The sequence below is a fragment of the Sorex fumeus genome, unplaced genomic scaffold (assembly GCF_029834395.1).
Source record: "Sorex fumeus unplaced genomic scaffold, SorFum_2.1 ptg000047l, whole genome shotgun sequence".
Taxonomy (NCBI): Eukaryota; Metazoa; Chordata; class Mammalia; order Eulipotyphla; family Soricidae; genus Sorex; species Sorex fumeus.
This window is the reverse complement of record NW_026606104.1, coordinates 54,792,905-54,816,120: the sequence shown is the minus strand read 5'-3', so window position 1 is coordinate 54,816,120 and position 23,216 is coordinate 54,792,905. Positions and strand designations below refer to the sequence as shown.

Sequence of the window (23,216 nt, the reverse complement as noted above, 5' to 3'; positions counted from 1 at the left end):
GCTCAAATTTGTTTTGGAGGCTGGAGCGATAGCACAGCGGTAGGGCGTTCGCCTTACAAGCGGCCAACATGGCCGACCCGAGTTCGATTCCTCCACCCCTCTCAGAGAGCCCGGCAAGCTACCGAGAGTATTCGATATGCCAGACACAGTAACAACAAAGTCTCCAATGGAGACGTTACTGGGCCCGCTCGAGCAAATCGACGATCAACGGGAGGGCCTTTACCTTTACTGCTCAAATTTGGTTTCTCCTCTCCTTCTCATGTCTATTGTGACAGCTTCCAAATAGTGGACTACGTCTCCATTATTCCTTTCCCACGTGAAAGACTCAACCATCTAACACATAAATCTGATCACGCGGTTTTCCTACGTAAAACCCTTCAAAGCCTCCCCACAGTTTTCAGAGTAATTGTGACCCAAATGACTTCATAGGTTTCCACAAGACCCATCTCCTATTTGGTCTCACTGCTTCCTATGTCTTCCATTTTCCCCTCATTACTGGAATCCAAGCCACACTAAATAAACTATGTTCTATCACGGAACTAGAGCTCCCATCTTTGCACCTACTCTCTGCCTGGCAATCCCTTTCCCAGATTCTCCAACCTGCAAAAGAAATCCACAAGACTTAGCCTCCCATTTCTTCCCCAAATGGAAATGTGGCTCGGGTATTTCCCTATTCTGGCCTGTACTCGCTTTACAAGTGTGCGTGATTTCTGATTTTCCTGTCTTCCCTTCCTCACACCAGAACAACTGTGTCCTTGGACAACAGTGCCAAGTGCCTCGCTAAGTACCTAACACAAGGGCTGGTTTAAAACCAAAGGCCTGTGCTGTCCCCTCCGTCCCAATTAAATACAGATTCCCCCTCTCCCCACAAAGAGCTTCAAATGACACTAACCACTAGCATGTCCTTGGCCCCTTTTCATTGGGCTTTTCCCTACTCGTTTTCAACTTAGCTTCTGCAGAAACGATTTACCTAATTCCTCCCTCCCCACCCTCACCATCCATCTACTCAACACACACTTCCGCAGCAGCACCCTCTTCTTTTCCAACACTCAGCACCTTCAACATAAATTCTAAGTCTCTGCAAACACAATCTGCTTCATGAGGGCAGGACTTCGCTTGGTTACTGTTGTCCGCCCCCCCCCCCCCCCCACCCTCCAGAACTGCATTCCCTGATAAAGCAGAAGAAATACTTGAGGCCAAATAAGCACGATTCGTTACACTCCACTTAATCCTGGGAGGCGAGGCGCAATCTCCACTTAAGAGAAAAATGAGGCTCAACAAGTTCACGACAGCAGCTGGGGCTACACATACTTCTCCGTCTTGATCCCGATCAAGCCAGGGAGCATCTGATTTCAAGCCCCCCAAACCTTCGAACACCGTCAATAAACTTAGCTTCGCGGAGAAAGCAGAAATAGCTGGAGGGAGTGGCTACGTCAAACCCAATACCAGGCCTGGCCCTGCTCTCTGACTAAAATTCCCCGGCACGCCCCGCCAGGCAGCAATTCGAAATCGAGTTCCTGCAGCGGGGCTGTAACTGACAGTTGCGGCGGAAGCCCACCGCCACGCAGGGGTCCCGGGGCAGGGCGTGGGTGGGCAGCAGGACCCCGTAGGAGGTCCGGACTTCCCAGCTCCCATCCCTCGCGGGATCTTTCTCACCTCCAGCTCACCAAGGATCACTTTCCAGACCCGTGCGACGGGGGCGAGAGGAGGGGAGCCAGGAGACTCCAAGGTCTCGGCCGCGCCGGCCGGTCCCGCACCCCGGCACACAGGCCTTTGCCGAGGCCGAGGGGCCGGACTGCGAAATCTAGCGGGCGGCTCTCGTCGCGAAGGCCAGGCTCTGTTGGTCACCCCGGCCCCACCTTAAGCGGCCGCGCCCAGGATCCCAGGTCGGCCCGAGCACCTTCGCCCCGGCCCCCTCCGGCAAAGCTCACCGCCAGCGCACAGGCCACCGGGGGCCACTAAACGACGCCAAGGGCCGGGGGGCTGCCGAGGGCGGGGCCCCCCATCCCTGACCCGACCACGCAGCCTCACCTCCGAGTTTCCTGCCTCACCTCCGGACTGCGCTCAGCCGCTCTCCACTTCCGGCAAGAACAGCCCAGCAATCTCCGCGCGACCCACTTCCGGGCCCTCTCTAGGCGCGGCACCCCCACCGGAAACGCACCGCCGGCAGCCGAGCCGGGCGAGAGGGACTCGGGAAAGCGGTGCACCGAGGACAGGGCCCCGCCCCGCGAGCGAGAGGGGGCGTGCTCGGCGGTAGGCCACGCCCCTCCGCCAACCGCCGCGCCGCTGGGATTCTCCCTAGCCAATGAGGAGCGGAGAATACTAGTGAAGCGCCGCCCCCGGAGAAAGGAGCCAAAGGAGTGGCTGATTCTCCTGTCCGTTTGCTCGCGAGCCTTAGCTCTCTGGAAGGGGGTCTCGTGAGGGACTCCGGGGCCCGGAGCCTCTGGGGGCGGGAGCGTGGGGCGGCTCTCTCGCTTTTCTCTTGGGGTGGGGGGAGCTGGTGGCTAAGCTCCGCCCCTTTCTGGGCGTGTTAAGTCAGTTTCTCTTTTTGTGACGTGGAAGAGCAATGGGTATTCTGAGAGGGGGCCGCGCGTGAGGAGGGGGCGTCGGGAAGGAGACGTGGAGTCCTGCCTGCGCTTCGGGGCGGGTCGGCCGCCCAGCGCCGGGGGTGGGAAGGTGGCAGTCACCCCGCTTCCTGTTTGTTGGGTGCGCGCCGTGACCATAGATGGTGAGGTCTGGGGCTGCGCCGGAGCCTCCGCCCCGCTCTCTCGGGAGTCCCTCCCTGCCTTCGGGGTGTGGTCCCCGAGAAGAAGAAGAAGAAGAAGAGCGGAATTAGGGGCGCTCCCGCTCCACCCCGCTAAAACCCGGCTGCTAGTTGGCGTTTGTTAGGGGCTTTTAGGGGGCGATGAGGGGTGGCTGTGCTAGAAATGGAACCCTGTACCCCGTGCAAGACCTGCTGTACCGCTGAGTCCCATCCCCCACCTAAAACCCGGCTTCTTGGCCCCAGGCTGTACATGCCCAGTGGCTGCCACATGGTGGGGTGGGGGGTGGGGGGGTTCAGAGGGGTCTGCACCGTGGCTGTGTGTCCCCACCACCACCACCACCACACCCGGGGAATGAGGCTCTCAGAGCTTTGTTCCCTCAAGGCTCCCAATTTCCAACCGGTGATTATCCTCCCACAAAGATTTATTTCCAGAAAAAAAAAATTGGCGAGTGCATCAGTTCGCACCCGTCAGCTGAATGATGGTGACGACTCCAAGCTCCAGGCCGAGAGCAGGCGTTATAAACGTCTGAGTCACTCAAATGCAGTTTTGGAAATCACAGGACGTGGGCTGCCTGTGCCCCGGGCTGCACGCGCCGTCGGTCCCAGTTCTTAATAGGAGCTCTCCCGTGGTACCCGGCATTGTGGCCTCCTGTTTTCAAAGGAGAAGCTGAGCAACTTGCCAAAGTAGTAAAGTAAATGCAGGATTTTTTTTTTCGGAGTGGGTGGGTGGGTGGGGGGAGAGGTGGGGGACGCACACCCAGCAGTTCGCAGAAGAGACTCTTGAGTTCTGTGCTGGGGTCGCTCCTAGTGGAGCTCAGGGGAGACGATAGGGCACCAAACCTGAGCCTCAACCTGTCAGTCTGTATTGGAATTTTATTTTGGGTAGGGGGGTCACACCTGGTGATACACAGGGGTTACTCATGGCTCTGCACTCAGGAGTTACTCCTGGCGGTGCTCAGGGGACCATATGGGATGCTGGGAATCGAACCTGGTTGGCCTTTAAAAGGCAACCATCTCTCTGACTCAAATCCCTTAAGTACCTTCATGATAGAATATGTTGGAATCATTTGTTCCATTTGTGAGGCAGCGGAAGCTCTGGAGGGAAGCAGCCTGGGTTCCAGTCCCAACTTAGGCTCTTCCACTAGTAACACTTTGGTCAAACTTACTTGACTTTTCTGAATCTGGGTCTTTTCCCTAATTGTTTGACTTAGAACAGCTAAAAGGAACAATGGCCGTCTAAAATAGTTTTTCAAATGAATGTTTGTTTTTTTTAATGTAGGAGTACTGATATTTATTCAGCCACTGGTTAGCTGATTGAATTGTGAAAATGAATGTTTTAAATATTTACATTTAACCAAAAAGTGACAGTCACACTTTAATTTATTCAAACATAACAGCAAAATTTTATAATTGAAGGGCCAGAGAAATAGTGGAGTGGGCAGGACACTTGCTTTGCAAGCAGCCAACCCAGGATTTTATCCCTGGAAGCCCATATGGTCCTTCAAGCACTGCCAGGAGTCATCCCTGAGCACTGCTGGATTCCCAAGCCCCCCACCTATTTTTTTAAAATTTCGGAGCTTCATGTTTGTGAGGCCCCTGATTTATAGCCTCACTGGCCCTCATAATCAACTATACTTAGCCCATCTAAATCCTTTTCTGGACTACAGTCGAAATACGCAGGCCATACACACATCCTAGGGGAAAGGAAGAAAGGGAGGAGGAAACAGGTAGAAGGAGGAAGGAGGAAAGTTTCCCTAAAATAAGATACTAAAATAGAGATACTAATTCAAGGGTTATCATGAGAAATGACAGCACTGGGTGAAACCACCTGACCAAGTGACACTGTAGTGTTCAGATTATAAGTGAAGTACAACCTCTTCCCAGAAGGAACTCAGACCATGGAAAGAGCCTATGGCCTTTCGACTTCAGAGGGAGGCAACTTAAGAGCACTGTTGTCACTTTCATTTATTTGTTCATATATTTATCCAATGAAAAACAATGGAGCTCTTACTCTGTGCCAGGCATGTCCAGGAGTACAGCAGTGGCCGTCAAACCCTGTCACCATCCTCACAAAGCTTTTAGTCTCTGGGAGAAGCAAAAATTGCCCTCTGGGAAGTCCTCAAAGATGTTCTGATTTTCAGCTTTTCCTGCCTCACAGATCGTGTGTGTGTGCCCCACCCGGAAGCCAGGGACTCCTCTCTGGTGGCATCTCCAGCACATTCTGAGTGAGCACCTGAGTTCAAGAGTCATTTCCTGGGCTGAGATGGCTGGAGAGAACATTGCAGAGCAAACATGAGTAAACAGTAATAGAGCTGAGAGTCTGAGGTGAGAGATGCCTGTGGGAGAGGAATAGGCAATAGGTTTGAAAAGAAAAAAGAGACAGACCAAACAACCTCTAACTCACAAGACAGGTAACCTTGGTGCACTTGTAAGGAGGAGCTGGTCAGAGTGCTTTTTAGAAATACAACTCTAGCTGTGAGGTAGGAGCTGTGATTTTCAACATTTTTATGCCCGTGAACTGAAGGTAGTTTGAACTGGCAGTTGAGAACTACTGGTGTAGAGCATGATCTTGAGTGAGAAGAAAAACGGTGGGTGCATGTGACTCAGAGGTAGAGCATTTGCCTTTCATAGGTTCGATTCCTCGAACTGCATGGTTGGCCAAGAATCTACCTGGAGAGACCCTGAGCGCCGAGCCAGAAATAGTTTCCAAGTGCCTTCAGGATGTGACCCAAAACAAACAAAAAATGTGGGGAGACTTATCAGAAGATCAGTATAAAGGCTTTGTCCAAGTAGCAGGACTTGTCTAGGGATACAGCCTGAGCGACAATACAGTAAACATGGTGCTTATTAAGGATAATAAGATGACTCATAGGAAGACAAATGAAAAGGAGATCATTTGAATATGAACCTTCAGATTAGACCTAGATCCAGAGAGATAGTACAGTGGTAAGGTGCTTGACTTGCACACAGCCACCCGAGGATTTCATCCTTGGCACCAGTGGTTCCCCAGGCACGGCCAGGAGAGATCCCTGAGTACAGACCCAGGAGTAAGCCCTGAGCCCTACTGAGTGTGGACCCGAACCAAAAACCAAACAAGAGATTAGATCTAGTTCCCCACTGATACACTCCCTGTGAATATTACTTTTCTCTCCTGGCAGGTATCACAATCCTAATTAATTGACTCTTTGGCAGTGATCTCTTAATGTCTTCCTCCTCTGTGAGTTCTTCAAGGTTACAGCTACTTACTGGAAATCTGGGTTTGCAAAGCTTTGCACTCCAGACTTCCATATCCAGCCGAGGAAGACAAGAGAGGAAGGAGTACCATTTGTTACAAGCAAGAACTCCCAGCAGAGAGTTGATGATCCTTACATATATCCCTTCTTTGTGTATTTTGCCCTTTGCTTATTTTGCCTGAGTTTAAGCACATTCTAGCCCTGCAATCGCTTTGTCTCTGCGTGTATCACCCAGATTTCTTCCTCATCTCTCAGAGTTTCAGACACAGGAGTCTGGCAGTTCATCTGGAACTTTTCCCTGCCTGTCTCAGAGGATTGCCTGCATCTGTGCAGCCTGGCTCAGAGCCTGTCTGCAGAGCCTGGGCAGATCCTGTATCCCCCTGCCAGAAGGGGGCTGGCAACAGACAACAACCTATGTAAGCCTGTCCTTCTAGGGTATGGCCCCAGGCTCCAGCCTGAGTGAAGATTTTGGCTCCAAAAATTACAAGTTGGCCCTCAAAATAGTGTCAAGACTGGTGGTCGTGATCACCACCAGCCAGATCTAGTGTTACTCTGACTTAACCTGCCTCTCAACTCTGCTGTTAATAAGTGCAATCAAATAAGTTAACCTCAGAACAGGCTATTAATATCCCTTCTGATCAACTGAAAGGATGATTAAGAGAGGAAATTTACAAATCATTGGCTTGTAAGTAACAATTATGAGTCAATAAAGTCTATTGTCTGTGTCCCTGGTAAAAGACACCCAGGAAGTAAAATAAGGCCAGAGCTATCAGTGCCTGGGAGGGTGTCCCTAGAGCCATTGCCACTCCTGCTAGCCTGCCAGAAAGGGGACAGAAAGGCCCTGTTCTGTGTCTATGTTTTTATGCAGTTATCTGTTAATCTGAAGTCCAGGCCTTTGCAAGTAAGACTGAGTGAATCAGGAGTATAAATTGCTCTTCACTTTAGAGAATAGAAAGCTTGACTATGATAGCATTGAAAAAAAAAAGGTATATTTTTCAGGGCTGGAGAGATAGTACAGTGGGTAGGGTGTTTGCCTTGCATGTGGCTGACCAGGTTCAATCCCTGAGCCCACCAGGAGTGATCCCTGAGCACAGAACCAGGAGAAAGCCCTGAGCACTCTGGGTATGGACCAAAAACAATAAAGTGAATTTTTCTCAGAAGAAAGGCAGTGTTGGATTTTCACTAGCCCAGTAATATTAGAGTTATTATCTGTGATTCACTTCAATTTATCCTTAGAGCTGACAATTAAAACCAAATCCCTAATCCATCACATTATGTTTAAGGAAAAGGGGGAAAGTGCCATGTCTGAAATTGGAATGTTAAAATTCCTTAAGGAACTTCACAAAGCATATCTTGCTTTTTCTGTCTCATGGCAGAACCAACAGTCGGCAGTTATCCCCACTTCCTTGTTTCTTAAAGGGACACTTCCACAGAGTATGTTTTTGAGATCTTCTGACAGTAGCCAGATGAACCAAGCGCCAGCTTCCCACAGTAGTAACACATGCTTAAAGAACTCATCATAGGCTTTTTTCTTCCTCCAACTCACTTGTCTCAAGACACCCAAATTAAAGAGTATGGGATTGACTGGGTCAACTACATGAGGAAAGTGACAGTGAACATTATCTGCTTTGTGGTGGTTGTGTTTTGGAGGCTTCAGGAGCAACTCCAGTGCATCTCTGGGAGATGCTCAAGACCATGCAGTGCCAGGGATTGGGCCAAGGGCTCTCACATACAAGGCATTGTGCACTAGGCCTTTGAACTATCTCCCTGGCCCAGCATCATTTTTATGTGGGATATTTCCCACACATATGAAGGAAATGCAGATATGAGAGTCCAGTAACAATGACAAATGTCCAATATGATAAACCCCTGAAACTACCTAGTATCAATATATCCTTCCTTCCTTATTTACACTGGAAACAAAACAAAATTCTGAACTAAAACAGTCCTATCTTTCAGAACTTCTCATGGAGTTACAGTGATAGGAATAGAAAGAGACCAAGAAGATGCTGTACCATTTTCTCAAAGGTCCTGGTCAGAACTGGCAAATATCACTACCTTCTTCTATTGCGTAATGACAGTTCTCATTCACCTTGATAACATTCATTCACCCGAATCATAACTGCTAATCAAAGCCATCCACTCTAATCCACCATAATCAGAGATATGCAGGTAAAGTTCACAATAGTTCTCCAGGAGTACAAGTTCTGATTTGTAGCGTTTGTCAGTTTCTTTAATGTTAATAATCTTTCCAAAGCCAATTTGGTTTTTGTTTGTTTGTTTGGTTTGGATGCTACGCTTGGTGGTACTTAGAGGTTTTTATTCCTAGATCTTCATTCAGTAATTATTTCTGAGTGGCTGGGAGGACCATATAAGATGCTGGGGATTAAAGCCAGGTTGGCTGCGTGCAAGGCAAATGCCCTACCTGCTGGACCTACCCAGCCCCTCCGTGTCCAATTTGAAGCTATTGGATATAACAGAAAAATGCACTGTGGTATGTGGAACAATAGTTCTCTACAGATGTTCATATCCTTCTCTGGAACCTGTGATTAGGTTTCCTTAAATAGCAAAAGGGAATTTGCAGATTTGATTAAATGAAGGGTTTTAGAAATAGGGGAGATTAACCATGTGAGCCCAATATAATAATATGGATCCATCTAGGGGAAACAGAAAAGCATCACTCAGAAAAAAGGATGTGAAAAGAAAGCAGAAGTCTTAGTGATGCTATGAAGGAATGTGGGCAGCTTCTAGAAGCTGCAAAAAGCAAGAACATTTTCCCTCAACAGTCTATATGAACACAGTCATGCTGACACCTTGACTTTAACCCAATAAAACCCATTTCTGTTTCTGAGCTCCAGAAATGCAAGACAATAAATGTATATTGTTTTGAGCCACTAAATTTATAGTAATTGATTATAGCAGCAATAGAAAAACTAATATGCACTTAGCCAACTCCACCATGCCTTTTTTAAGCTGGTCACAGCACACTATTGAATTACCGAATCAGCATTTTCCCCCTTGATTTATTCACGTTCTGGCATGACAAGTTCAAATAGTTCAGTGGCAGCCTTAGAATCCAACCCAGGGCCATAGAAATAGTTTAACAGTTAGGGCATATGCCTTGCATGTGGCCATCCCAGGTTTGATTCCCAGCATCCCATATGGTCCACCAAGCACCGCCAGGAATAATTCCTGAGTGCAGAGACAGAGTAACTCCTGGGCACCACCAGATATGACCCAAAAACAAATGAAATAAAGAATCTAATCCAGTGAGACCATTTTCATGTCTTCTGACAGAAGCATTTTTCATTCGGGTATTAAAACTTGTAAGATATTCAGAATTATAGGAACATGAAGATAAATATATAGATATGTGTATATATATTCAATTATGTGTAACTGGATTGACTACTCTGTTATCTTCTGGGTTTGGCAAGGAGTGAAACATATCAACATATTGCTTATTTTTGTGCTCATGTGACCACTTTTTTTGCATCAGCCATTGTTATGGCTATAGGGTGCACGTGAAAACTGACAGAATAAAGTTTCAATAATTTCCTCCAAGTATGTCTTCCTTTCTGCCTCAGAGCTTTCCTCATGGAATTCACCTCCGGGAAGCCTGTCCCTCTTGGCACAGTCATTTTATCTGGTGTATCAGTCTAAAAGTGGCAATTTTGGTGTCTGTTTTGGGACACACATGGAAGTTGGTGCACGGGGGCTAGTCTGTGCTCTACTTCTCACAGTGCTCATGGAACTTTGTGGTGCTGGGGATTAACAAGCATGCACTAAACCCATTGTACCATTTTTCTCCAGTCTAAAAGCATCAACGTTGAGAGTGCACAAGAATTAACCATCAATGGGAAAACCTCCAACAGGAGATGGTGAACGAATACCCTCTTCCTTCCCTTGATTGAACAATTAAGAGGCACCTTCTACACTGCCTCTGAGTATCTCCAGGAGAATCAAGTCACACATTCCCAATTTAGTGACCCTCTGGGGCACTCACCCTGGGATTGGCTTTCTTACTTTACCTTTTTCACTCTTCCTAGACGATCTCCTGTTTCTTGAGACCACTTCTGAAAATAACTGACATGTTTGCAAGGCTCTACTTTGGGGAAAAATAAAAACTAAAGGATTTGATAGCAGAAGCACTCCAAGAAAACAACAGACACATGGGAAAGATAGCTCAGTGGGCTTCAGTGCAGGCATTGGTTCCATCCCAACACTGCATGGTGCCTACAGCACTGCCAGGAGTGACCCCTGAGCATCGAGCTGGGAATATCCCCTGAGCACTGCTGGTTGTGGCTCTAAAACTCTAAGAATAAAAAGAAAACCACAGAGTTCAAAATGGCATTCTGGAATTAGATCAGCACAAAGGACATCACTCCTGAGGGTAAGTGGAGCAGAAATAACTCTCCATATGCAGTATGGATATTTGTCATTACTAAAATTCTTACCAACGGCATATTGTGAAGCAGTTTATAAGGAAGCAAAGGCCTTGTCGTAAGAGCAATGATGGCATTGGAATGGCCTGGAGCAATGGTATTATTAGAAGTATAGTTTTAGCTGGACTTCATTAGTGTCTTGAAAAATAAGGATTAGGGCTAGAGGGATAGTAGGGTGGATAGGCTACTTTTTTGGAGGGACAACCCAAGTTTGATCCCCTGCACCACAAATGATCCCCTAAGCTTACCAGGAGTGATCCCTGAGCTCAGATCCAGGAATAATCACTGGGCATCACTGGTATGGCCCCAAAACAAAAACAAAACCCCAAAATATAAAAATGCTAAATATGGGATAAAGGTAGCTATGAAAACAAACATCAACCATGAATTGTGATACACTGAACATTTTTAATGAGAATTTTTCAATTTTTATATTATTTTTATAGCTTAACATGTTGATAGTATCAACATTTACAATCATGATGTGAATAATCGCCACACATCACTTTATTAGCCCAAGACCATCTACCAATGACAGTATCATTTCTAACCCACCTTTCATTCCCCTGCACACTAAAATTTTCTTCCTTCTTTTCCCTGCCTTCTGTGCAGAAAATGTGGTTCTTTCTGGATGTTTAGTCTCAAACTTTCTTTATTCCTTGCTCTTTCCAGTAGTGACTCCTCTGTATCATGTCTTTAGTTATTGTTTTATAATCATTCCAATCTTTCTAATATATCTATCATCCTTTTATGTTGTTTGAGGTTCTCGAATATGCTTTAGATATGCAGCACAATGAAGAGTAAGTCAGTAACATGCCACAAGATGGCAGTCTTGCTAATTTTGGGTGTACTGAATTCAATGACTCACCCCTTAAAATTGGAGGGGTAGGAATGTCTTCTAGTAAGAGATTAAACTTCTTTAACCTGAATGTTGAGAACCAATTGACTATATCTTTTAATATATTTAGTATTATGATTTTTAAAATATTTTCAAACATCGTGTAAATTTACAGTGAGACACTGAGGTTGAAAATTGTTGGTTGGGGGCTAGAGTGATAGCACAGTGGGTAGGGCATTTGCCTTGCACGCGGCCGACCCGGGTTCGAGTCCCAGCATCCCATATGGTTCCCTGAGCACTGCCAGGAGTGATTCCTGAGTGCAAAGCCAGGAGTAACCCCTGTGCACCGCTGGGTGTGACTCAAAAAGCAAAAAAAAACAAAAAACAAAAAACTTATTGGATAACACTGGGTTGTCTTTGCTACTCCCACAGGGCGCTTAAAGTTTATCGATCCTCTCCTACAATAGTGCGACTGAGGCACAACTAATAATTCCATATTACTTTTCTCTTTCCTTTATGTCAGTTGTATGGCTTATTTAGCAATGTCCTTTTTGTATAGACACAGGAAGGCAATTGATGCTCTGCTGTGTAACATGGGAGTTAATTGACTCCAAAATAATATTTACTCCTGGGCATCCATATTTGCCTGACATAAGCCTCAGTTTCCCTTAGTTCCTAGCACTCCAAGAGTAGGGTCCAGACAAGCGACTGATGGACCCAGGGCAAACTGTGAGCTACCCTGGCATCGAAATGCGCCAGACCAAGCGCCATAATACTTAACTGTAAGTTAAGAGCATGGTCATGGACAAACTCTGTCATGACCCCACAGAAGTAACTGAATAAGAACCCTGCTGGGGTGAGGAAGACTGACCTGACCTGACGACTGTGGTCTGGAATATATAGTGAGATGTCCTCAGCAAGAACAAAACTTTAAGCTTGTGATCATACAAAATGACATTGCTAGAAATATTAGACTAATATTAGAAGTAAATTTACTATGACTATTTAAGTGGATTACTAGCTGAGGAAAGAAGAAAGCAACACACCCTGGATAGATTTCGGCCCTTGAGCGGATCTCCTAGTTATCTGGAGTAATCTCTTTAGATGAGATTTTGTCCTTGAGTTAATCTCCTGGAGGAGTGGCTTTACCTCTCTTTGTTGATTTGTTAATGTTCAACCCACCTTTGTATCCCCACCCTACATGATTTCTATATAAACTATGCTGTAAGAGGCTGGAGTAGTCATTCTGATCAGAAGGCTAGAAGGGTCGCCAAGGCCAAAAGGTCAGAAGAAGAAAGAAAGAAGACTTAAGTTAGAAGAGGTCAGAAGAAGAAGAGACTAGAGACTGAAGAAGACAATGGCAGCAGACTAGAGACCAGGAGACAGAGAGAGTGAGACAGAGCACAACGACACGGACAGAAGACAGAGAAGAGCACAACGCCAAGGTTAGAAGTAGAAGACAGAAGTTAGAAAAGGACAGACAACCGAGACTGGAGAGGAGAGACTGAGACCACACCAAGAGACCAGAGGAGAGTCTACAGAGACGAGAGTCAGACAGACTAGAGAGACAGTAGAAAAGCTCACAATGGTACACATGGAAGCAGAGCACAAAGGAAGAAGATAGAAAAAGAGCACAACAACGAAGAGAAGACAACAAGAGGAGGAAAATTGAGACTTTGGAGATTTTGAGGTCCATGAGGAGACTAGGATGATGGAATTCTGATGACCAAGACTACAGCCAAAACGACGACTATGACGGCACCGACTGCACCGGAAAGGGAGAGATCAGATGATGACGGGGAGTCCACCCATCGCCCATCCTTTGCCCAATCATCTCGGTTCCTGGGCTGTTCCCTGTCCGCCAAACACTGCCTCTGCGCCTGGCCTGCACATGGGCCTGCCTTTGCAACAGCCACCGTTCTTATTTCTTATGTATTGTTTCTTGTATATCGTGTGGTGTTGTGAAAAACCACAGAAAATGGTTAATTTGCTGAAAATCAGGACCTAGATCTGACACGGGTTTTATGATTCCAGAAAAAATTCTCTTTCTATTCTATAAGGAAACCTCAAGCTGTAACAATATTAAGGTTTTGAGTTTTGGTCTTAGTTTCAAATAATAGGAAACCAAGTTGAGCTAGTTTAACAACTACACAATAGAACATTTGGGAGTGCATTATGGAAGCTCCGACAGAAACCTTGGCTTTAAAAAAGGGCTAGGAATTTAGAGGGAGAAATGGCTCAAAGGGCTGGAGCACATGCTTTGCCTGCTGGAGTCCTGGTTTTGATCCCTGGTACTGCATGGGAGCGACTACAAAGTGCCAAGACCAGCCACTGAACACCCCAGATGTCACCCCCCAAACCAAACCAAAACCAATACTTAAATAAATTTAAAAACTTCAAAACTGGAAAGCTATATTATTTGAGAGGGGCCAGAGAGATAGTATAGTGGGTAGGGTGCTTTCTTTTCATGCAGTTGACCCAGGTTCCATTCCTAGCCCCCAAATGGTACCCTGAGCACCACCAGGAATGATCTCTGAACATAGAGCCAAGAGTAGGCGCTGATCACCTCCAAGAGTAGTTAAAAAACAAAAAACAAAAACAAAACTTGGAAGGTAGGGGACATATAAATAGGAGGGGGAGTGAGGAGAAGGAAAGCTGGGGATTTCTATAAACTCAACCACATAGTGAATTCAGCTAGAATAGCCTTGTTTCATTACATTTTAGGTCCCACAGAAGGTTGTATTTGGGGAAAACGGCTACCCGCGTAACATTGCTGCGTAAGATTGGGGGCTGATGCTTCTTTATGACTAATTTTTCACACTAATAAGTAAAATGAAGACCCAGTTGAACTCAGTTGGTAAAGCACCTGACTTACAGATGTGAGGTTGCAAGTTTGATCATGTCACCACTCCGCATGCCGAATGTGATCTTAGCAGGAGTCAACCACCAGGGTGAACTCTTGGCAGTGTCAGGAGTAAGCCAGGTGTGGCCAAAAAGCAAACAAATAAAATAGGGAAAAGTGGCTGACTAATCTTTCACATTGTACTAGACTGAGCATGAAAATCATGAGAACTTGCATTTTTTCCTGCCTTACTTTCCTTAAGGGAGGAGAGCAAAGATGTGGGTGTTATCTCAGGCAATTCCAATTATGCCCTCAAACCACTCTCTCCTGGGCCTTCCCTGATTGTCAGCCCATCTGAAAATACATGGTGAGCATCTAACCACACGCCAGGCACTGCTAGGTGTATCCCCACCCAAAAAAAAACCAAAATGAACCTCAAGCAAAGTACTGCCAGTAGAAGTTCACAAGGTCAAGGAAACGCACCAAGAATTGAGTAGACTAATCTGAGGAGATTAGAACAGACTACCCTGAGGAAGTGCTAATTAATCTAAGATTTGTTAGTTTTAAATCCTATTAGTTTCCTGGCTTGAGCAGTTAGGGAGGTGGTGTTCCCTTATAGAAACTGGGAATACTAGGGGAGCTGGTGAAATCGTAGAGCGGGTAAGGAGCTTACCTTGTACATGGTAGACCAGGTTCTATCCTCAGCACCACGTATGGTCCCCTGAGCCCTGCCACGAGTGATCCTGAGCACCGAGTCAGAAGTAAGCTCTGAGCACTGCCAAATGTGATGCATGAGAAGCCTGTGGTACTGGGGACACCATTGAGTGAACTCACCTTGCATGTGTCCTAAGCCCTGAATGGCACATGCAAGGTCCCTGCCTCCCCCGTAGGTGTGGATATAGAGCAAAAGGCAATAGAATGAGTCAAGATAAAAAAAAAAAGTCAGACCTTTGAGGGGCTACATTAATACTAATGAGTTAAGAGTAACCAGAATAGGAGACTTAGAAGAAGCAACCAGACAGGTATCATAAAATCAGAAAAATAGAAGGTTCAAAAAAGCCAAGGGTTAGGCCTTGAGAGATGGTATAGCACTGCTTACATGCAGTGGACCCAGTTTGATCCTTGATACCACATAGGGTCCCCTGAGCACTGCCAGGAGTATTCTCTAAGCGTTGATTCAGTGGTAAGCCCTCAGAACCGCTGGGTGTGGCCACAAAACAAAACAAGCTGAGGGAACAGTTTCAAAAAGGCAGTGGGGGGCCCAGGCCCAGAGAGGTAGTACAGCAGTAGGGAGCTTGCCTTATAAGAGGTTGACCCAAGTTTGATCCCCTGCACCACATATGGACCACAAGTATGGAGCTTGAAATATAAGCTGAACACTGCTAGGTATGACCTCAAAGCAAAACAAGAAGGCAATGTATATCTGTTCTAAGTGCAAAGAAGTAATTTTAAGAGATTTAGTTTTTATTTATTGTTTTGGATTTTGGATCACAGCTGGCAGCACTCAGGAGCTACTCCTGGCTCAGTACTTGGGAACCATGTGTGGCTGGCGATTGAACTTGGGCCTCCAGCGTGCAAAGCATGTGGTTAGTCAGTTGAACTATCTTTTCAACACAAATTTTTTTTTAAAAAGATGTAAAATGTTCATTTTGGTAGGGGGATCAATTAAACCCGGAGGGGCTTATTCCTGGCTTTGTGCTCAGGAATCACTCCTACTGGTGCCCAGAAGACCATAGATAGTCACTGTCATTGCCACTGTCCTCCCGTTGTTCATCGATTTGCTCGAGCGGGCCCAATAACGTCTCCATTGGAGACTTTGTTGTTACTGTGTTTGGCATATCGAATACATCATGGGTAGCTTGTCAGGCTTTGCCGTGCGGGCAAGATACTCTTGGTAGCTTGCCAGGCTCTCCGAGAGGGGCAGAGGAATCGAACTCGGGTTGGCCATGTTGGCTGCGTGCAAGGCAAACACCCTACCGCTGTGCTATTGCTCCTAGGGATTATACCTGCATCAGCTGTGTACAATGCAGGTGTCCTATCCACTGTACTCTCTCTCTCTCTGGTTCATTTTGGTCGTGATCTATTATTCACCACTCTATCTATACTGCTATCTCTTCCAAATCACCACTATTTCTTGCCTGGGGCATTAAGAACATCTGCATTTTTCTCTTAATCGGAGTCTCTCCGTAACACCATTTTCTAGATAGCAGGTCTCTGCACTGAAAAGGCAGGCCATCTCATCTCTCTTCTCCACATGCTGTATTTATGATGGTGAGAGAAGTATAGGGTGACCTATGTAGTTGTTCCCCTTCAAAGAGGAACATAGGAGACATGAATCAGAGACAATTCCAAAGTCTGACAAGCATTTGTTGATTAGGGTTTAGCCTGGTTGCCTGACAGTCATCCTTGAATGTTGTGGTTTGGGGCTCTTGTGTTTGGAGTCTAATCCACCCTCTGAGTCATCTTTCCTTTCTACAAGAAAATTGAATTTTCAGAGGGCAGAGAGATAGCTCAATGGACTGGAGTGCAAACCCAGAAATCCTGGGTTTGAGCCCGGCACCTTATGGTCCCCCAGCACCAAAGGAGCAACTATAAAGCATTAAGCCTGGAAGTATCCCTTGAACACCATGGTGTATGACCCCAAACAAAATAAGAAGCTACCTGAGGGCTGGAGAGATAGTACAGTGGGAAGTGCAATTGCCTTGCATGCATTTGGTCCTTACGCTCCACATGGTTCCATGAAGTCTCTAGGGGTGATCCCTGAGCTCAGAATCAGGAGCAAGCCCTGAACACCATTGGGTGTAGCCTAAAAATGCTTCCCCCACCAAGGGAAAAAAAAAAGATTTAAGAAAAATAATTCAGTTGGTGGGAATGCCGACTGGTTCAGCCCTTTTGGAAAACAGTATGGATGATTCTCAAAAAATTAGAAATTGAGCTCCCATTTGACCCAGCAATACCACTCCTGGGAATATATCCCAGAGAGGCAAAAAAGCATAGTCGAAGTGACATCTGCAATTGTCTGTTTATTGCAGCACTCTTTACAATAGCCAGAATCTGGAAAAAACCTGAGTGCCTGAGAACAGATGACTGGTTAAAGAAACTTTGGTACATTTACACAATGGAGTACTATGTAGCTGTTAGAAGAGACAAAGTCATGAAATTTACATACAAGTGGTACTACATGGAAAGTATCATGTTAAGCGAAATGACTCAGAAAGAAAGGGATAGACATAGAAAGATTGCATTCATCTGGGGAACATAAAGTAACAAAATAGGAAACTAACACCCAAGAATGGCTGAGATTAGTACCAGGAATTTTATTCCATGACCTGGAGACCAACCACATATACTAAGGGAAAAGGGAGCTCAGATAAAGAGGAGAACACCAAATAAAGGTGTTAGGAGGATCCTCCCAGGATGGGAGAAGCATGCTGAAAGTAGACTATAGACCAAACATGATTGCCACTCAATGTTTCTTTTGCAAACCACAACACCCAAAAGGAGAGAGAGAACAGAGGGGAATGCCCTGCCACAGAGACAGGGTGGGATGGGGGGATGGGGGGTGGGAGGGATACTGGGATCCGTGGTGGTGGGAAATGGGCACTGGTGGAGGGATGGGTATTTGATCATTGTATAATTGAAACCCAAGCACAAAAAGGTGTAAGTCTGCAACTTTACCTCATGATGTCTCACTATTAAAAAAATTTTTAATAAAAAAAATTTATTCCAGGAAAAAAATTCATTTGGTGGGTGTAGGGGTTTGGGCCACACTGGGTGATTGCCAGGGGTTACTTCTGGCTCTGCACTCAGGAATCACTCCTGATAGTGCCGGGGGCACCATATGGGGTGCCTAGGATTGAAACCATCAGCCTGTAAGGCAAGGTATCTATCTCCTACACCAATAATTAAAATTTTGTAAGTCACTCCCACAACTTTCTGAAATAAATTCTTCTCTACCCTTAGACTTCTGGAGAGACTGATGTATGCTATAATATCTTTCAAGACTGGAGAATTGGGGAGAAACCTCAAAGGGATGGAACACATTACTTGCTTAAAGGAGTCCGGAGTTTGATCCTCTACACTGCATAGGCCTTCAAGCACCAGTGTGTGGGGTCCTAAGTAGATAAAATAATAATAATAATAATAATTAAAAATATATTTGGATATCTTTTTTTTCTCTTTCTAAATAGGGTCCATGAGGGACTTCCTTAGATATTTTTGAGATCTCAACCCTTAACTTCATGATCACAATCACGGCCATCCTGTTGTTCGTCGATTGCCTTGAGCAGGCCCCAGTAACGTCTCCTTCGTCCTAGCCCTGAGACTTTTTAAAAAGTGCCATATTCAAGGCCCTTTCAGGGTTAGGAGAATGAGACCCATCATTGTTACTGGTATTTGGCATATTGGGTACGCCACGGGGAGTTTGCCAGACTCTGCTGCGTGGGCAGGTTACATTCAGTAGCCTGCCAGTTTGTCCAAAGTAAGAATGAGATAATAAGATTTCACAGCCGCGCGCTTCCTGGGAGCTGGGTTTTATAGTCTCTGGGTCTTGGCCATTGATGGGATTACATGGCACCAGGGAGCCAGTTGGTGGGTGTGACCCCTGCCTACTGGAATATGGAGGATCTGGGTGGAGGATGCTCAGCCCCCATCTGAGCAGGCTTGGACATCTCAGCCCCGGGACCCGCATGCCTTTGTTCCTCTGCCGGTACCTTCATGCCTGTGGAGAGTGGTCTCAGCATGGTGGTGGCTGGTTCTGGAGGTCTTCGGCTGCCTGAGCCCTGGTCGGGGTGGGGAGGGAAACTCAACCAGCTCCCCTCCAAGAAGCCCTGGCAAGGACAGCCAGTTGGTGGTGGAACAAAGGCATCCTCCGCCCAGATCCTCCATATTCCAGTAGGCAGGGGTCACACCCACCAACTGGCCCCCTGGCACCGCGTAATCCCATCAACGGCCAAGACCCAGAGACTATAAAAGCCAGCTCCCGAAAGAGAACAGTGCAGAGTCTCCTGCCCCCGCGCCTGGCTGTCCTCACCAGGGCCCCTTGGAGGGGAGTGGGTTGAGTTTCCCTCCCTACCCTGATCAGGGCTCAGGCAGCCGAAGACCTCCAGAACCAGCCACCCTTAATTTCATTAAAGAAAAAAATTTTAAAGAAAGTATGTGTTTAGGGCCTGGAAGATAGTACAGAGTGTAGGGCGCGTGCCTTGCATATGGCTGACCTGGGCTTGATCCCTGGTACCCCACAAGGTCTCCCACGTCCTACTAGGAGTGAGTATTGTGGGTGTGGCCCCCAAACAAGCAACAAACAAAATGGGAACCTTTGGGGCCAGAATTGGTAGAGTTGGTTGTTTGCCTTGCATACTGCTGATCAGAATTCAATCAGTGACATCCCTTATGATCCCTGCACTGCCAAGAGTGATTCCTGAGCACGGAGCTAGGAGTTAGCCCTGAGCACCACTTGGTGTGGTCAAAAAAAGAACAAAAAGAATGTGTTTAATTCATTATTCCACAGCTGTACAACCGACCCAAGTTCAATCCTCAACACCTCATATAGCCCCACAAGGACCACAAGGAGTAAGTCCTGAGCACCTCTGGATATCACCAAAAGAAACTCCCAAAAAACATTATTTCACAGCTGACATTACTCTATAATACAAATAAAGTATTGTACTTCAAGAAATCATGATATTATAAAGTACAACTGCGTTAATTAATACATATGAGTTACATTTAACAATTGGGCTGGAGCCATAGCACAGTGGGTAGGGCTTTTGCCTTGCACACGGCTGACCCGGGTTGATTCCTCCATCCCTCTCGGAGAGCCTGGCAAGCTACCAAGAGTATTCCACCTGCAGGGAAGAGCCTGGCAAGCTCCCCGTGGCATATTCGATTTCGATATGCCAAAAACAGTAACAACAAGTCTCACAATGGAGATGTTACTGCTGCCCGCTCAAGCAAATCAATGAACAACAGGAGGGCAGTGCTACAGTGTTACATTTAAAAATTATTTTTTTACTTTGGGCCACACTCAGTGGTGCCCAGGGGCTACTCTGGGTCAGTGCTTGGGAGTCACTCCCAGCAGTGCTCATGGGGATTGTGTGGTACTGGGATGGACCTAGGGTTTCCACCTGCAAAGAGTGCATTCATGTCCATTGAGCTATCTCCCTGGCCCAACTTTTAAATAATTTTTTCCTGAGCATGTCTTAGTTTTTCATTTTGTTTTTTTGCCAAGAGAAAACCCTTAATTTTAGAATAATTTGCCCTCTCGAGAGGCTAACAGTTTTATATTCAAGCCTGGTGAGTCTTGCTCCTAAAGAGATAGATAGAGGTTTCATTGAGATATCACTTACAGACCATACAATTCACCCATTCAAGTATGCAAGTCAATGGTCTTCAGTAGACTCACAGAGCTGGACAACCTTCACCACAATCAATTTTAGAACATGTTTATCGCACCAGAAGGGAAACCTGTTAACCCATTAGTGGTCATTCTCTATCTCCCCACAACTGTCACTGCCCAGCTGCGAATAGCCAATGAGCCATGTCCTGTGTCTGTGGATTTGCCTTTCCGGGCATTTCCTATCAAGAGAGCTATGCAGTGTGTGGTGTCCTTTATATTTAACAGACTGTTCTACAGTTTAAAATATACTGGGGCCAGAGCACATGCTAGAAATCAATTCCCAGCGTCACTTGTTCCCCAGCACTGCTCTGGGAGTAAACCCAGGCACTGCTGGATATGATCCCTGCATTTATATACATATATTTGCATACATCTCATTCCTACTTTGGACAAACTGGCAGGCTACCGAATGTAGCCTGCCCACATGGCAGAGTCTGGCAAACTCCCTGTGTCGTACCCAATATGCCAAATACCAGTAACAATGATGGATCTCATTCTCCTAAAGAGCCTTGAATATAATCTCAGGGCTAGGATGAAGGAGACGTTACTGGGGCCTGCTCGAGGCAATCGACGATTAACAGGATGATTTGTGATTTGTGATATGCATACATACATATATACACATATGTATAATGTATAAATGTGTACACACAGTATTAATTGTTTAGAGTATGGAGAAATAGCTCAAAGGAGTAAGTATGTATGTATGTATGTAAGTATGTATGCAGGGGTTCGGGTTCAGTCCTCTTGATCTGCATGGCTCTTGAGTAGTACCTGGGGCAACTGGTCAGACACTGAGTCTGGAGTAGCTCCCAAGTATCACTGGATATGGCACCAAAATAAAAAACAAAGAGTATAATTTTGGGGGGGTGTCATACCCAGAGATGCTCAGGGGTTACTCCTGGTTACTCAGGGGGACCATGCAGATGCCAGGGATCGAACCCAGGTCAGCAAAATGCAAGGTAAACCCCCAACCTGCTGCACTGTCTCTCCAGCCCCATTATTGCTTATGTTAGAGTTGATGTTGTCTGGCTTTTCTCCTCCACACTTTACAGAAGCAGCATGCTGCAGGCAGGCAGCACTCATGTCACTCATGTCTTCTGCCCGGGAGCTTGGTGCCAGGTCACTGAGCTCATTAGGGACACTTCTGTTCTCTTTTAGTAAGCAGCATTGCCAAGCTTTCTGAAAAAGATCCCCTTTCCCAGTCAGAGAGAAGGTACAGGGGTTAAAGCATTTACCTTGCACGTGACCGACCCTGGTTTGATTCTTGGCATCCAAGCATTACCAGAACTGATCCCTGAGCACAGAGTCAGGACTACGTTCTGTACATAATTCTGATCTCAGTATTAAAAATCCCTATTAGTTACATGGCTATAATAATTTCTGATCCATTTTACAGTGACTTTCATGCTTAAATTTTGAGCTAATTTGTTTATATAAAGAATATAGGGCCAGAGAGATAGTACCATAGGTAAGTGCTTATCTTGCATGCAGCCACCCCAGGTTAGATCTCTGGCACCCCATATGGTCCCCTGAGCCCCACCAGGAGTGATTCCTGAGTGCATAGCCAGGAGTAACCCCTTAGCATTGCCAGTGTGACCCCAAAACAAAAATAAAAATGAGAAAAGAGGTGGAACTCTGGATGTCCAGAGGAATGACTGGTCTATGAAGAAGAAAAAAAAATATTTCAATTATAAAATGTTGACAAGTATTAGATGTAAAATAAATGTAAAATTAGATGTAAAATTCATGAATTCTTAGTTTACTATCAAGCATACTTCATGATTTTGTCAATTATTTTATATAACATTAAGAAAGGAAAGCAGTATTACATCCTGCTTAGGATATCACAGATAGTTTACAGTGATGGCATGAGAAGGGGATTGAAACAATTAAGTTATTTTTTAAAAGGTTTTCTCTTTTTTTTTGCTCTTTGGGTCACACCCGGCAATGCACAGGGGTTACTCTGGCTTTGCACTCAGGAATAACTCCTGGCAGTGCTCAGGGGACCATATGGGATGCTGGGAATCGAACCCAGGTCAACCGCATGCAAGGCAAACACCCTACCCGCTGTACTATCACTCCAGCCCCATAAAAGGTTTTATTTATTTTACTTAGAAAACTTTAATCAGTAGTAGGGTTAAATGGAGCAATGGTACCGCGTGTAAGACTCTAACAGGAATAATCCCTGAGTCAAAGTGCAAAGGCAGGAGTAAGCCCTGGAATCCCATATGATCCTCTGAGCACCTACAGGAATAACCCCTGAGCACAAAGTGCAAAGTCAGGAGTAACCCCCCTCAATCCCATATGGTCCCATGAGCACCAACAGGAATAATCCCTAAATGCGAAGTGCAAAGCCAGGAGTAACCTCCTGGAATCCCATATGGTCCCTGAGCACCACCAGAAATAATCCTTGAGTGCACAGTGCAAAGCCAGGAGTAACCTCTGAGCCCCACGAGGTGTGACCCCAAAACAGAACAAAACAAAAATATTGCTAAACTCATTACATTATAAAGAAAGTGAAAAATACAATTGTATGATTTTTTAAATATTAAAGTCAGAAATATTGGACAGGGGTTAAAACAGACCCTGGTTTGAAGCCTTGGTAGCACATATGGTTTCCTGAACACCACCAGGGGCTCTCCTGAGCGCAGAGCCCAGAATAGCCCCTGACTACTGCAAAGTGTGGTCCAACCC

At 45.9% G+C, this 23,216-nt stretch overlaps 1 protein-coding gene across 4 annotated transcripts in view; it reads right to left on the bottom strand.

Moving 5' to 3' along the window:
* Positions 1-2,186, bottom strand: part of CAP1 (cyclase associated actin cytoskeleton regulatory protein 1) — a 29,615-nt gene extending 27,429 nt beyond the window's left edge. The window contains exon 1 of one of the 4 annotated variants that reach the window (XM_056122867.1): positions 2,052-2,186. The gene's annotated coding sequence lies outside the window, so the exon portion shown is untranslated. Of the gene's footprint in view, positions 1-2,031 lie in introns of all 4 variants that reach the window. The other 3 variants (XM_056122869.1, XM_056122866.1, XM_056122868.1) reach the window with 3 other exon arrangements.
* Between the last annotated feature and the right edge of the window lie 21,030 nt (positions 2,187-23,216).